Genomic DNA, 15,369 nt, shown 5'->3' on the forward strand with positions numbered 1-15,369 from the left:
GACAATGACTCACACCGGTGGCAGTCACAAAATGTACTTATGAAGTTGATGACGTAGCTGCCATATTTATCAATTACGTAAAAATGGAAGACATTAGGCACATCTTACTCCAGGAGTACGGTGTAAAACAAAACAATATTGCATATCATGTAATTCACATTACAGTAAATGACGTAAAATTTACGGCAGTACTTGACTCTGGCAGTCCCATTTCAGTAATGAGTGAAACAGCCTTTAGCAAATGCAACAAATCGAACAATTGCCGCACACTTCCGTTACCTAAGATTAAATTACAAGGTGCAATCTTTGGGACAAGTGTAGATGTGCACCAACAAACCAGCTTAGAATTCTTTTGTCGAAGCCACACTTTCTGTATGAACTTTCTTATCGTTCCATTATTGTCGACAGAAATTATATTGGGAGTAGACTTTCTGAATGAATACGAAGCAATCTTAAAATTTCATGGTGCTAAAATAAGTTTAGAGAAAGAAGGTAAGTCAATAGCTTTGAAATTTGAAGATTGGCTCTCAAACCATGACGAGGAAATTAATCGGATTTACCTCCTGTTAGACAACAGATTGGAATTTTCGATGGGACTTGACATTAACAGTCACACTGCAGGTATTGTCAGGGACGATATCGATGGCGTATTTGATACTAATGACTTAATTCAGAATAAAATTCAAACAATTGAGAACTGTAATGACACTGATAGGTCGGACCTTTTTGATATTTTACAAGCACATTCCACAGTTTTTACGCGCAGAACAGGAACAATCAAGGGATTTAAATACCAATTTCGTGTTCTTCAGCATACTAAATGTTGTGTTAGACAATATGCAATTCCGGCACATTTTAGGGACCGTGTTAGAACAGAAATACAATCTATGCTTGACGAGGGCATTATTGAGCCTGCAGTAAGCTCAGACAACAATCCATTACATGTTGTTGAGAAGAAAAATGGAGCAATCAGGCTTGTCTTAGATTCGAGACAAATCAATACTATCATCATTCATTAAACAGACAGGCTGTAAACGTTGGAAGAACTTCTTCAAAATTTTAATGGTGTAAAAGTGTTGTCCTCTATTGATTTCAGATCCAGCTTTTATCAGATCGAACTTCATCCAGAACGTAGAAAATACATAACTTTTCTTTGTTTCGGCGTTTATCAATTTCGGAAATTTCCTTTTGGTTTAAACATTTCTTTGGCAGCATTCACTCGTGGGCTAAATTCCATATTACCTGAGTTCTTAAAACGTCATGTCACCTTATATGTGGACGATATTCTAATAGCAGAAGCCTCATGGGAACAACACAATCGCACGCTCAGCAGTGTGTTATGTATTTTTGCTGAATCTGGAGTTACAGTTAACTTGTGAAAGTCTGAATTCGGTAGGTCAAAGGTGAAGTTTTTGGGACACATTATCTCTTCTGTAGGCATTCAGCCAAATCCTGAAAAGTTAGAAGCAATCAGAGCCATTCCAGTTCCATCCACAAAAACGCAAGTCCACAGTTTTCTAGGTCTCGTAAATTTTTACCGTCGTTTTCTGAATACGCAAATTCTAGTTACACCTAAACTTTGTTCTTTCACTGGAAAAATTACTGTTCGAAACTGGGATGAAGAGGCACATTTGGAATTCAATTCTTTGAAGCAAGCGCTACTTAATGCGCCGAAACTAGCTCATCCAGATCTGTCACGTGATTTCTGCCTTAGCATGGATTCTTTTAAAGTCAGTGTTGGTGCCCATTTATTTCAAGAAGCCATAGAAAATGACATTACTGTCCAGAAAACCATTGCTTTTGCTAGCCGCGTGCTAACAAAATCTGAAAAGAATTATTCCATCACTGAATTGGAAGCCTTAGCTATTGTTTGGGCATTTAACATATTCTGTTTCTTTCTTTCTGGTAAACACATAAAAGTATACAGTGATCATCGTGCATTACAATTTCTTATGTCTTCAAAATTAAATCACGACAGGTTAAAACGCTGGGCATTGTTTTTGCAAGAATTCTGTTTCACAATAGCCTACATTCCTGGCAAGGAGAACATTGGATTAGATTAGATTAGATTAGATTAGTTTTCGTTCCATAGATCTGTGCTGAGGAGATCCTCGTAGATGTGGAACATGTCAATTTTTTTTAAGCTGAAATAACAATACTAATAGTATGAATATGTACAATACATCATTTGTTTCTATTAAAAAATTCGTCAATGGAGTAGAAGGAGTTGGCCACTAATAAGTCTTTCAGGCTCCTTTTAAACTGATCTTTATTTGTAACTGAATTTTTTATGTTTACTGGCGGACACACTGTCATGTGCACCGTCGAGAAATATTTCAGTATTCTTTACATTTAGATAGTCGCCTTTGGTAACTTCATCACCACATCTTTAAAGGACATTGCCCATGAACAAGATAAAGATCAGATTTGAAAAGACATCAAAAGTAAATGGCATGAAAAGACGCACACACAGATGTGCATTATTATCTGGTTAGAAACAGCATACTCTTCAATAAACGTTGCACTGCTGATGACAATCTATGGATACTTTGCATTCCTGACGATTTTGTTAATAAGCTGGTACATTCGTTTCAGCTACATTTTGGTCCACAAAAATGTTATCATATTTTTCGAACGACTTGTTATTTTAACAATTTGGAAAAAAGAATTTGGAGAGTCTTGTCTATTTGTAAACTTTGTCAAAAAGCTAAACCACCTACCATTTCACATCGTGCCCCGTTGTGCCTTATTATTCCTTCTAAATAAAAAGAAATTGCTGCTGTTGATCTCTTAGGACCCCTTGTCAGAACATCGAATGGATTTTCGTACGTTCTAGCAGCTATTGAACTTACTTCAAAATTTGTTTCTTTCACTCTGTTACGTAAAGCCACTGGACGGTCTGTATCCAACTCTCTCGTTAAAAATGTCTTATGTGAAGTCAGACATGTTACTAAAGTCATTTCAGATAACGGTGCGCAATTCAGATCTGCTGTTTGGTCACACATGCTTCGGAATCATAAAATCAAACCTGTTTTTATTTCATTGTCTTTATTGTCATCACTTTTGGGACAGATATTTACACTTATTTCAAAGCATGCTCAATGAAATGCCTCATGACTCCACTGCTTTACCACCTATTCTTGTACTGAAGAATGAAGAACCACCAAACAGAATCAGAGAGCCTTGTACCTTTTCTGAATACACGTAAATTTCGACACAAAGACATAATTGATTTGGCTATTAAAAACATAGATTCTGCTGCAGACAAAAGGATAAAACTACATGGTAAATCAAATACAAAGAAACTATATATTGGTCAGAAAGTTCTCATTAAAGCTCATTCATTGTCACATAAGAAGATACACGTGAGGCACAAATTCTTTCTGATCTACAATCGACCTTACAGAGTCCGACATATACCATATGATAATTGAGTTGAAGTTGAAACTCTGCGTACTAGGAAGAGTAAAGGTTCACAGGACTTTTCACATTTAAAACCGCTTATTGAGAGATAATCTGCTTTTTAACTTAGTCTTTGCCACAAAAATTTTCACATCACGTTACTAGTATGCTTCGTCACACTTAGAAACTGTTAACATGCAACAATGTTTTGAAATCAACTATCCAGGCGAGAACCTAGGGAACTTATTCAGACAGTAATTATGAATGCATTTTTATAGTGAGCAGACGACATGGTGTTATTGTGTGCACATTCTGGCTTCTTAGTTGCACAATTACGCAATGACTGTAACGCTTACATATTTGGAACATATACTGGTAATGAGATTTTAATGCAACATTTTGGTTTACTTAAAATACATTCTGGATTTAAAGTACTTTCTGTGAGATTACAGATGACTTAGTATTTGGTTTGTTTGACAGCTACACGATTATATCACAACACTACTAATGAGTGACACAATTTACATTGTTACTGTTGCAATGTATCTGTTTTATATCTGCACAGTTTTTCTGTATCATTCTGGAAAGTAAAACATGTTTTAGTAGTAACTTTTGTGGTACATAGCTACAATGAGATAGGTAATTTTCGTTACACAACAATATGTTACAGTATGGTACTTTCTTGGTCACAGTAATGTATGTAATAACTATGATATCTATACGCATAGCATTTCACTTTTGTTTATGACAAGGTAAGTACATTGACTTTTGCAGAACTCTGCCTATGGAAGACGAAAATTACGACACTTGGCTCATTTTTACCGTTAAGTAATGACAGAAATTATCTTACAGCAAGACGCACAGTTTAGCACTACAGGACACGCATTTGAGCGATTAATTTTTCTGCTTAAAACATTTTTTTTGAAACATTTTTGAATTACAAAGGTACATAGATGGTTTTCGGTGATACATTTCATTCCATTGCTGTAATCTGTAGCACCTGAGGTTATAATTACAGTAATCCTCTTGGGGTAGACGTTTACTCTGTGTACTAAGCGTGTGGCAAGCGCTAGGAGTCCTAGCTAATATGGTATTTGCTTATACAACTTTACACATTGGTACCATATTTCTCTGACACAGAATTACACAGCTATCTGATTATTTAACAGAGAAACAAACATTTTTTTTACTATGTCGGTGACACATGTTCACGCAATTACACAGTTGGATAACTTAACACTTACAAAATTGTATTTTGTCTGTACTTTGTGAACTGTTCATATTTTTTTGGAACCATTGTGAAACTATGAGAGCTTTGAATGATGTATTTGGTATGGGATCATGATTTTTGAAGTACGTTTGAGGTAGATGACTATATTGAAACGAGCAGAGAGCATTTTTTAAAGGTTTTGAGATTATTGAAGAAAGCTACGATGTTTTTGAGATATGACTGAGGTGTTATGATGTTATTATTACGATAACGATGTGCATTATGCTGTTGAGGTATGTTTATGATCAATAAGCTGATGCTATATGAGGAATGTGATTATGTGTTTATATGTATATGAATAATGAGTAGAAGTTAGGGACTCTGGTTTGTGAAAAAGGATGTTGGAAACCAAGAATCGTACTTTAAGAGTTATGAAATTTGTGTACATGCATGAATGTACCACAACACTTCTATTCATGAGATTTTGTTTCTACATCCTTTGTTGTATGATTATATGATAGCGGAACAAACACTGGTAGCATTTACTTCTGTAAAATATCTGGGAGTATGCATGCAGAACGATTTTTTAGTGGAATGATCATATAAAATTAATTGTTGGTAAGGCGGGTACCAGGGTGAGATTCATTGGGAGAGTCCTTAGAAAATGTAGTCCATCAACAAAGGAGGTGGCTTACAAAACACTTGTTCGACCTGTACTTGAGTATTGCTCATCATTGTGGGATCCGTACCAGGTCGGGTTGATGGAGGAGATAGATAAGATCCAAAGAGGAGTGGCGCGTTTCGTCACAGGGTTATTTGGTAAGCATGATAGCGTTACGGAGATGTTTAGCAAACTCCAGTGGCAGACTCTGCAAGAGAGGCGCTCTGCATCGCGGTGTAGCTTGCTGTCCAGGTTTTGAGTGGGTGCGTTTCTGGATGAGGTATCGAATATATTGCTTCCCCCTACTTATACCTCCTGAGAAAATCACGAATGTAAAATTAGAGAGATTCGAGCGTGCACGGAAGCTTTCCGGCAGTCATTCTTCCCGCGAACCATACGCGACTGGAACCGGAAAGGGAGGTAATGACAGTGGCACATAAAGTGCCCGCCGCCACACACTGTTGGGTGGCTTGTGGAGTATAAATGTAGATGTAGATGTACTGTAATTTTTCAACCTGTGAAATTTTTTTATTTTATATGAGACTTTCACTGTAGCGGAAACTGCTGCCGTAAATATTTCAGTATGGAAGGTATGTGACCTTGATGTAATGTGCTGTGGGCGACCAGCTGCACGACCGTCGCCTGGAAATAAAGAAGCCATTAGTGTGGGCCTTTCAGGGGCACAGATGGAGAGAAAAAAGACCATTAACCTTGCTATCGACATTTCTATGTAGGAAGCATCGCAAATACAACATGCTCGTACTTGAAGACATATGATTACAGTTTAGAGCTCGTAATGCCTGATATTTACTGAAATGCGTAAAGAAATGATGAGAAATACTTTACGTCTACACACCTAATTATGACCACTGTCTAGCTGAGAGATTTTTTTTTTACTGCCTTATGAAATGCCATATGGCAAGTGAATGACGTTTCATGCCTTGCTTTTTATATATACATATATATACATATACATACATACATACATATATGATGTGACTTACCATACGAAAGCGCTGGCAGGTCGATAGAAACACACAAACAGACACATACATACACACAAAATTCTAGCTTTGGCAACCAACGGTTGCCTCGTCAGGAAAGAGGGAAGGAGAGGGAAAGACGAAAGGATTTGGGTTTTAAGGGAGAGGGTAAGGAGTCATTCCAGTCCCGGGAGCGGAAAGACTTACCTTAGGGGAAAAAAAGGACGGGTATACACTCGCGCACACATACATATCCATCCACACATATACAGACACAAGCAGACATATTTAAAGACCAATATTTAAATATGTCTGCTTATGTCTGTATATGTGTGGATGGATATGTGTGTGTGTGTGCGCGAGTGTATACCCGTCCTTTTTTCCCGCTAAGGGGCATATATATATATATATATATATATATATATATATATATATATATATATATATATGCCTATTTTGTTTAATATCTAGTTTCTAGCTGCATTGCAGCATTGGTTAAAATAAAGTTTAATAGATGTACTAATAGAAATTTTTCTGTCTACGGATGCATTAAATAATAATAATAATAATAATAATAATAATAATAATAATAATAATAATAATAAATAATAATTTTATGATCTACTTTCTAAAAAACTAAAAGAGTAGCACAGGTAGACATTTCCCTTCACAGGAATTACATACATAAATTTTTCAACAACTGGGTAATTTGTTTCGTAGAGTAAGTTATTGTGATGCATCACTCTGGTGTTAAGATGTGACATAGGTATTAAGGTGTAAATAGACATTTCCAATCTTTACTGTAATATTTTTTTCTGCTTGAGCTTTGTCATGTTTAGGTATAGTTTATTGCTTTTGCTGCTGCTGTTTGTCAGGCATTTTCTACTGAATTTTACAATGTGTTAAGCCAGTTTTACTACTGATTTATTTTTCTTGTTGCTGTACATTTCCTTATATTAGTTGCAATGTTGCATTTGCTTTCCTAATTTAGATATACTACTACTTGCTTTGCCAATTTGCATTTTTTTGTCATTGCTGTTTGTGTTAATTGTTTTGTACTGCTGCATTGCCTCGTTCTCTAGTATATATATCTGAACTCGGTAGATTTACGTAAGCTTAAGAGAGTGTAGGCTATATAAGAGAATGAAATGTGATGAATTGGAAGAAATGCATTGAGAAGCTATAAGAAAAAGGTTTGGCAAAAAGTAGTGTATAATGAAGAATAATTATTTTGAAAGAGGATATGAATAAAACAGTATGGTTTAGGGACAACTGGTTTATAGGATTTTCTTGGGAATAAATGTTGAGGTAAGATAATGGAAAATAACTAATGAGGTAAGAAATATGTGAACATACAAATACCGAAAGCTTGCTTAGATAGGCCTTTTTTGTGGGAACAAATGTTGAAATAAGAGGAAAGATCTATGGAATGAAGTTTTGGATTGGACTGCAGTTCCAATTGTTACATTGAAAACAAACCCTGTCCTCTCTTTTTCTGTTATTCCGCTATATGTTTGTGTACCCTAGTGTATTTGTGTTCTTCCTGTGTTTGTGTGTTTATCTGATAAGAGTTATGTTGTAGAATTTTTCTAATACTAAGCTACATTCACTATGATGAGGAATACTGTTATCCTCAAATACTTTGGAAAAATGTTTTGATATTATTTACTCTGTTATTTTTGCCTTTATTGATTATATGTCAAATTAATGTTTGAATATTCTCATTTATTTACTTATGTCATAATTCCTGTAACACTGTTGTATATACTTATTTCTGTTGTATATACTTACTTTTGTAAAGCCTGTATTACAACAAAGTTATCTGTATTATTATGTTTTTTAATGATGTCTTCTGTACCTTTATAACTGTATTCTCATGTCATAAAATTGTATAGACACTAGTTCTTCGATTTAAGTTTCATTTCACTGCACACGTTTCTGTTGGTCATAGTGTATGCACAATATGTGAGAAGTTAAAAAAAGGTGACTGTTAGTGCTCGCACGTGTGTTGATAAATCAGCAAGGGACTGGTTAACACCACTGCTGGTACTACGGATATTCCAAAAAGTTTGTGAGTGCACAAGTGGTGATTCATGGACTTGCTATATTATTCACAAGACTCTTTGATGGTGATTGTGCACCCTCACGTTTGCAATGGATAGCTGCTGGACATCTCTATAAGGACTACAGTGGATCTGTACATTTGGTGTCCCACCAATACCATTATCTCTAGAAGGACTGAAGTGGGTCTGCACCTTTGGTGGCCCACTAATACCATTATCTCTACAAGAAATACAGTGGGTCTGCTCTGTGATGACCTACCTACCAATATTCTTCAAAACTGTGGCTGACTCTGCTGTGTAATTGCTCTGTTGTGGCCCCTTACCTCTCTGCATGTCAAGAGTCAGCACTGTCTTTCCAGTGAAAGGACAAACACTACTTCTTCAATACTTCATGGAAATCCACTGCTTCTGTGTGCATTTTCTTTTACTGCTCAGACTTTGTACTACTGTGATGAATTTCTTCTTCTTCTTCCGTATCTGGATGCACCAATTACATCTTCCCTTTCCAGTACTTAGCAACGTAGTTTGCTTTGTCATTGACTTTCAAAATATCATCTTTAGTGCATGTTATAGACATATCTGGGCAAATCAATAGGTGGTCCAAGTGCTGTATTGCTCCACATTCACACCTATCGCTATCACTGTAACCCCATTTAAATAGGACCGTGCGAGGTGGCGCAGTGGTTAGCGCACTGGACTCGCATTCGGGAGGACGACGGTTCAATCCCGTCTCCGGCCATCCTGATTTAGGTTTTCCGTGATTTCCCTAAATCGTTTCAGGCAAATGCCGGGATGGTTCCTTTGAAAGGGCACGGCCGATTTCCTTCCCAATCCTTCCCTAACCCGAGCTTGCGCTCCGTTTCTAATGACCTCGTTGTCGACGGGACGTTAAACACTAACCACCACTACCACCATTTAAATAGGTTTGATTTGCAACCAGTTACTCCAGTGCGCAGCTGGTTTAATGACCTCCAAGTTGTAAAAGGTAGTTGAAATCCTGCAGATCCCTCCTCAAGTAGCTCCATTGTGGAGTGTGGCACCATTTCTTCCCAAAGAGATAGCTGCCTTGCGACGGGCTTGGTGGCAAGCTCTTCAGTAGTTTCAATGAAACTCCTGTGGGATTTCAGTCAGACACGTTGTTTTCGGTGCTTATGCATTAGGTGTCGAGGATCATTCTTTTGTTTTGATCTTTCGATCTCGGCGGCTACTTGTCTGCGGATAGTGGGTGGTACTATACCTGTGATGGGATAAATGATGTCTGTGGGAGTTGGTTTGAGGCATCCTGTTGCAATACGTACAGTTTTGTTTACGGCGACGTCAACTTGCTTAGTGTGAGCAGAGTTCCTCCAAACTGGTGCCGCATATTCCGCTGCTGAGATACTCAGCGCCAGACCTGTGGTGCGCAAAACATGTGGTTGAGCTCCCCATGATGAACCTGTTAGCTTCCGCAGTATGTTGTTCCTGGCACAGACCTTTTTTTGAGTGTTGTGACAGTGCTGCTTAAAAGTAAGTGCTCTTTCCAGTGTTACTCCCAGGTATTTTGGGCTGTTTGTATGTTTCAGCTCTTCCCCTCGCCACATGACTCGGAGTTTCCGTTTGGCTTGTTTGTTCCTAAGATGGAAGGCGGATACTTGAGATTTACTAGGGTTTGGTTTGAGATTATTGCCGTCATAATAGGTAGCAAGTTCTGTTAAGGCCCCTGTGAGATTCTCCTCCACTTGTTCAAAGGTTTTATCCTGAGTGGTCACTGCTGCATCATCAGCATATATGAACATTCGTGTCTGGTGGCTGATGGGAAGATCATTGGTATAGATGTTAAATAATATTGGAGCCAAGACACTACCCTGTGCAAGTCCATTTTTCTGTGTCCTCCATCGGCTGTTTTTAGATTGTAAGGTTACATAGTAGCGTCTGTTCTGTAGCATGCATTGCACGAACATAGAAAGTGTGTAGTCCTTAGTGACATTATACTCCTTCTAGGTAAGCAACTTATGGTTAACTGTGTCATATGCAGCACTGAGATCCAGCAATGCGACCCCAGTTACTTCTCCTCTCTGATAGCCGTCTTCAATGTACTGTGTGAGATTAAGGATTTGCCCACAGCATGATTTTCCTGGTCGAAATCCAGCTTGTTCGTTAATGAGGGCTTTGTCCACATAATCAGCAATGTGTTTGAGGATCATTCGCTCCAGCACTTTAAATAAATGACAAAGCAGTGAGACAGGCCGGAAATGTTTAGCTTCAGCTGGGTCTTTCCCTGGTTTTAATAACGCAATAACCCGAGCTTTCCTCCACAGTTTAGGAATTTGCATTGTTGTGATACAGTTATTCATTAGCTCTAGGATCCATGCTTGTACTCCCGGTCCAAAATGTTTAATTTGCTCAGATCTCAGATCGTCGAGGCCAGTGGCCTTATTGTTTTTCAAATCGTTGATGGCATCTTGTAGCTCCTGAATGAAGAACGGGCGAGCTAGGAAGCTAATCTCCTCATTCAAATTTCTTTTAATTTTGCGATTCCTGATCTTTCTTTTAGTTTTTCCGTTCATGAGTAGTTGGTGAGCTATCTGATCAGGTGTAACTTCACTGTAATTTGGTTGTGGTTCTGTTGGGTCGTTGTTGAGACTTTTTACCAGTTTCCATGCCTTCCTACTGCTGTGCTTCATGTCCGTCTCTTGTAGGAGGTTACACCACTTTTCCTTTCTCGCTTCGGAGATACCAGACATCAGTACCTCACCTGCCTGGATCGTTTCCTCTGAGAGGGGGTCCTTATTGTACAGTTCTTCATACTTTTTCAGAGCTTCCTTGCTGCTACCATTGAGTCCAGTGATATACTGGGTGCGGCATCCTCTAGGTTTGCGCCGTCAAGAGATTTTCTTGACAAGGTCTATAAAAGTTTCATATGATTGTATCTCTGGTTTAATTTCCAAGATCTCCTTATCAAGGTCCTCTGTGAAAAGTTCCCAATGAGCTTTTTTGAAATTGAAGCGTCTCTTGAAGGGCATTACATCTGATCTGATTACTGCAGTAATGCAGCAAGTTATTGCTCTGTGTTGCGATCTTGGAATTGGTTCCTCGATTTACTTTACAGTTTGCAGGGATACCTTTTCGGAGACAAAGATGTTATCTGGATTATATCCTCGTTTCCATCTTCCGCTGTTAAATGATGCAGGCAACTTTGGGTCATGTATCAATTTCAGTTTAGCCTGGTCTGCCCAGATCTCCAGCATTTCGCCATCGTCATTTCTCTCTTTATAATCCCATGCGAGACCGTGACAGTTAAAATCTCCTCGTACGACTTTAATGTTTTTTGAATGGAAATTTCCAGGCTCTGTAAATTTGAACCTCGCACTGGGTGGTTTGTACACGGATGTTACAGTACATGAATGTAGCTCAATAGTTAAAATTTCTATATTTTCTTCGCAGGTCAGAGCACAAATATAGCACTTCCGTACCTTTCATGTGGTCTCTCAAGAACTAATTTCATGCCCTGTATTTTTGGTCTATGGCTAGTTGGTGCTCTGTGTGTTTCTTGCAACACTAAAACATCACAGTTGTTTCGTTTGCACATGTCAGATAATAAAATTTCTTTATTTACAGATAAGCCTTCAATATTGCAGGAAGTTGTCACTAGTGATGGTCTTGATAAAGGCCTTTTTTGAGTCTCGTCGGAGAGTTTTTTGTCATCTTTGGGCAGGATGTTGGACGCTAACGGGAGTTAGCCTCCAGACTTGTATCTGTGTAGAAGCTAAGTGTGAATAAATCTGTATCTGAGAGAATTCTGGTTGTTTACCTACAACTATCCAATATTCCCTCACATTATTACTGTCTGTGAGTTGTGGTCTGATAAATTCATGTCTTCTATGAGGCAATTATATCTGCCAGACTGAATATTTGTAATTATGTAATCAATGGCAGTTTGAGTGTTCATACCTATACTCGTATAGTTTTGAATTGTGTTATGTAAACCATCCATTATAATTAAGCTCTCTAGTTCTGTTTTACATTTTGATTCAGATACGGAGCCAATATTCAAGTCTCTGCACTCAAAATGTTTTTCAGATGCATACTTTTCCAATGGACTTGCAGATACAGGGAAGGAGATGCAATCTCTAGCAAATATGCAGCTACCACCATTTTTAAATTCTTTCTGCAAAAGGATGATACTGAATATAATTGTCTAAGATTATACAAGTTATTTCATTGTTTTTTTAGCCAATGTCAGTTACACAGAGAAAAGTAGATCTTATATGTAATTATTAATGTATTATTAATATGTAATTATTAATGTATTGGCTGAGGTATTTACTCCTCCTGTACACAACTTTTTGTCCTTTTTCTGGCTCCCATCAGAAAAAAAAAATCACTTAAGTGAGTTGGGGTTACTAGTTTCCCCTTCTGTAGATTAACCATTGTTGGCTCTTTTGATGCTGAGCACTTCACTTCTGGTGAGGCTGTAATCTTCCCTCTTGGCACTGGAACTGTGGTCTTATTCCTCTTCTGTTGTTCATCACTAGTTGGTGATTTTGCTGTCTTCCTTTTCTCCTGCAGAGGATTATTTGATGTTTTTGATGTCAGATTCACTTCTTCAGTGGCAATGGATTGGTTTATATTTTTTGTTTGTTTTCCATTTCTTTTGTTTCCTCCAATGAAGAATAACTTTGTAGTTTTGATTTAGAGTCCGTTGAATTTTTCTGTGTACTTGAATTGAGAGGGTAATGCCAACAAAGAATCAGCTTTTTATCACAGTTTTTTTCTGCCTTTCTGACACAATATTGGCTATTTGTTTGGCTATCACCTGTTTCCCCAAAAAGTTAAGATGTCGGACATGCACAGTATGAAATATTTGACGAATATTACTAATCTCTATAGTCACCACATTTCTGAAATGCTTATATACTACTAACAGATGTTTATTTGTCTCTGCAATTTCTTTGTTCACAGAGGACCATTCTGGTCAGTGCATGGCGGCTGCAGTGTAACACGTGTTAAGTTCGGCTCGCGAAATTTAGTTGAATTCGAAGGTGTTCTCGCAGGTGGTGTTGTCTAATACAAGTGGAAATCGTGAAAACAACAGTGTTCTGTGCAGTAGTGCTATTTTTTTTCTGTGCTCCGCCAATATCTTCGAGAAAATGGTAAACAGAAGAGTGAACAGCAGCGCGTCCAGCAGCGGGGAAGCAGCAGGTGCGGCGGGCCCGCTCTTGGCGGAAGGTGTGGCCGCGGCTCCCGGTATAGCGGAGCTGGTCTGCTCTGAGGTAAACGCTGCGCTTCGCGATAAAAACAATCTCGATCTGATAGCAGGCACTATATCAGATACTGTAACGGCAGCAGTATTGGCCAAAATGCGTGAAACTGTTGAGGCCAATACTGCCGAAATTACAGCAGTAAAAAAGTCTGTGTCTGAATACGAGAAAAAGGCATGAGAGTTGGAAGGGAAACTATCTGCCATAACTGACAAACTAGAACAGTACCAAAGGCGAAATAGTCTACGACTGTTTGGAGTAGTAGAAAATAAGGAAGAAGACACGGACAACCTGCTTATACAGGTTGCGTGTGAAAAATTAGGCGTTGAAGTGACCAAGGCAGACATTGACAGGAGCCATCGGGTGGGACGAAAACTACCAGGTGCCACCAAACCTCGTCCAATAATAATTAAATTTGTCTCGTACCGAAAAAGGGCAGAGATCTTTACCCAGAAGAAGAAGTTACCAAGGACAGGGCTTACAATAAGGGAAGATCTGACACACGAACGGCTAAAGATTTTAAACAGTGCCATATCCCATTTCGGTCTTCAGAATGTGTGGACTCAGGATGGCAGAGTAATCATTAAGACAGCAGCTGGGAAGAAGACAGTCACAAACACGACAGAACTGAATAGTATTAAGTGAAGCTACTCGAGCCAAAAGTGCTAACTTAACACCATTTGCAATTGTAACAGCCCCAATACTCAGATATAGTCTTGTAATTTTATTAATATTTTAATTATACCCATATTTGTACCTTAAACTAATTGTTTTTGTAACTGTATTAACTTTTCACTATTTTTTTGTGTCTGTAGCTCTAACCATTACTTAATTTTAGTTACTGCTAATACTTTTTTCATTTTCTCAGTTTATTCTCTTCCATTCTGAAATAGTTCTATTGCAATTACTAGTCTCTCCTTTAGTTCATTAATCACCCATCTCTTCGGTTTAAATTGTTCATAACAAAAGTCACTATCAGTATCACTTTAGCAAATTTCAATCTAATTGTAGCTTCCTACGATAATCACTACCAGTATCACTTTAGTAAATTTCTATTTAATTCTAGCTTCCTACGATAATCTATTAATTATTAAGCTTACTTCTCTCTGCTGGCAGCATCGGCCTCTTAAAACACTCCCTTCTCCCTTATTTCCACCCTAAGCTGTTTCAAATACGCTAATTACATTTCTCCTCTTACGACAGAGGATACACAGTGACACACAGCCATCACTATTTCGGTCATATTCTCCTTGCACCGAATACCACTAATCCATTTTCTATACTCCCGCAACCTCAGGAAATCTTTAGCAGTCGCCTTTCTTTCGGCACTCGCGGTGTCACAAACAGGGCGTGCAAAATCTCGGACACCCCTGTGTTATGTCACTTGGCAGAAGCAGCGGCCAGTGCCCCTCGCGGCAGGTAGTGCCTAACAAAGGGACAAACCAGTCTGCCACTCTACTCCAGGCTGCTCAGCGGAACGCGTCAGAGCTTTTAGCAGCTCACTGCAACATCCAGTCTTTACCTGCGCATTACGAAGAACTTAGCCTCCTCTTCAACCAACTAAACTACCACGTAATCCTCTTATCTGAAACGTGGTTGAAACCACACATATCCTCTGCATCTTTTCATCTCCCAGGGTACACATTTCTTAGGGCAGACAGATCAAAAAAGCGAGGTGGCGGGGTCGGCGCGTATATACGAACAGATCTGAAAGCGAAAGTCTTATGTACATCAAATCCTGCTGAAGAAAAAGAGGCTGAATTCATGTTCATTGAAATAAATATACAAAGTCGGAAATTCTTGACTGGCG

The 15,369-nt window shown here is 38.4% G+C and overlaps 1 non-coding gene across 1 annotated transcript; it reads left to right on the plus strand.

Annotated features, from left to right (window-relative positions):
• Nucleotides 1-8,979: 8,979 nt before the first annotated feature.
• Nucleotides 8,980-9,058, plus strand: Trnaa-cgc (transfer RNA alanine (anticodon CGC)). The gene has a single exon. It is a non-coding gene; the product is annotated as a tRNA-Ala (tRNA).
• Nucleotides 9,059-15,369: the final 6,311 nt, after the last annotated feature.

This window comes from Schistocerca serialis, chromosome 8 (genome assembly GCF_023864345.2).
Source record: "Schistocerca serialis cubense isolate TAMUIC-IGC-003099 chromosome 8, iqSchSeri2.2, whole genome shotgun sequence".
Lineage (NCBI taxonomy): Eukaryota > Metazoa > Arthropoda > Insecta > Orthoptera > Acrididae > Schistocerca > Schistocerca serialis.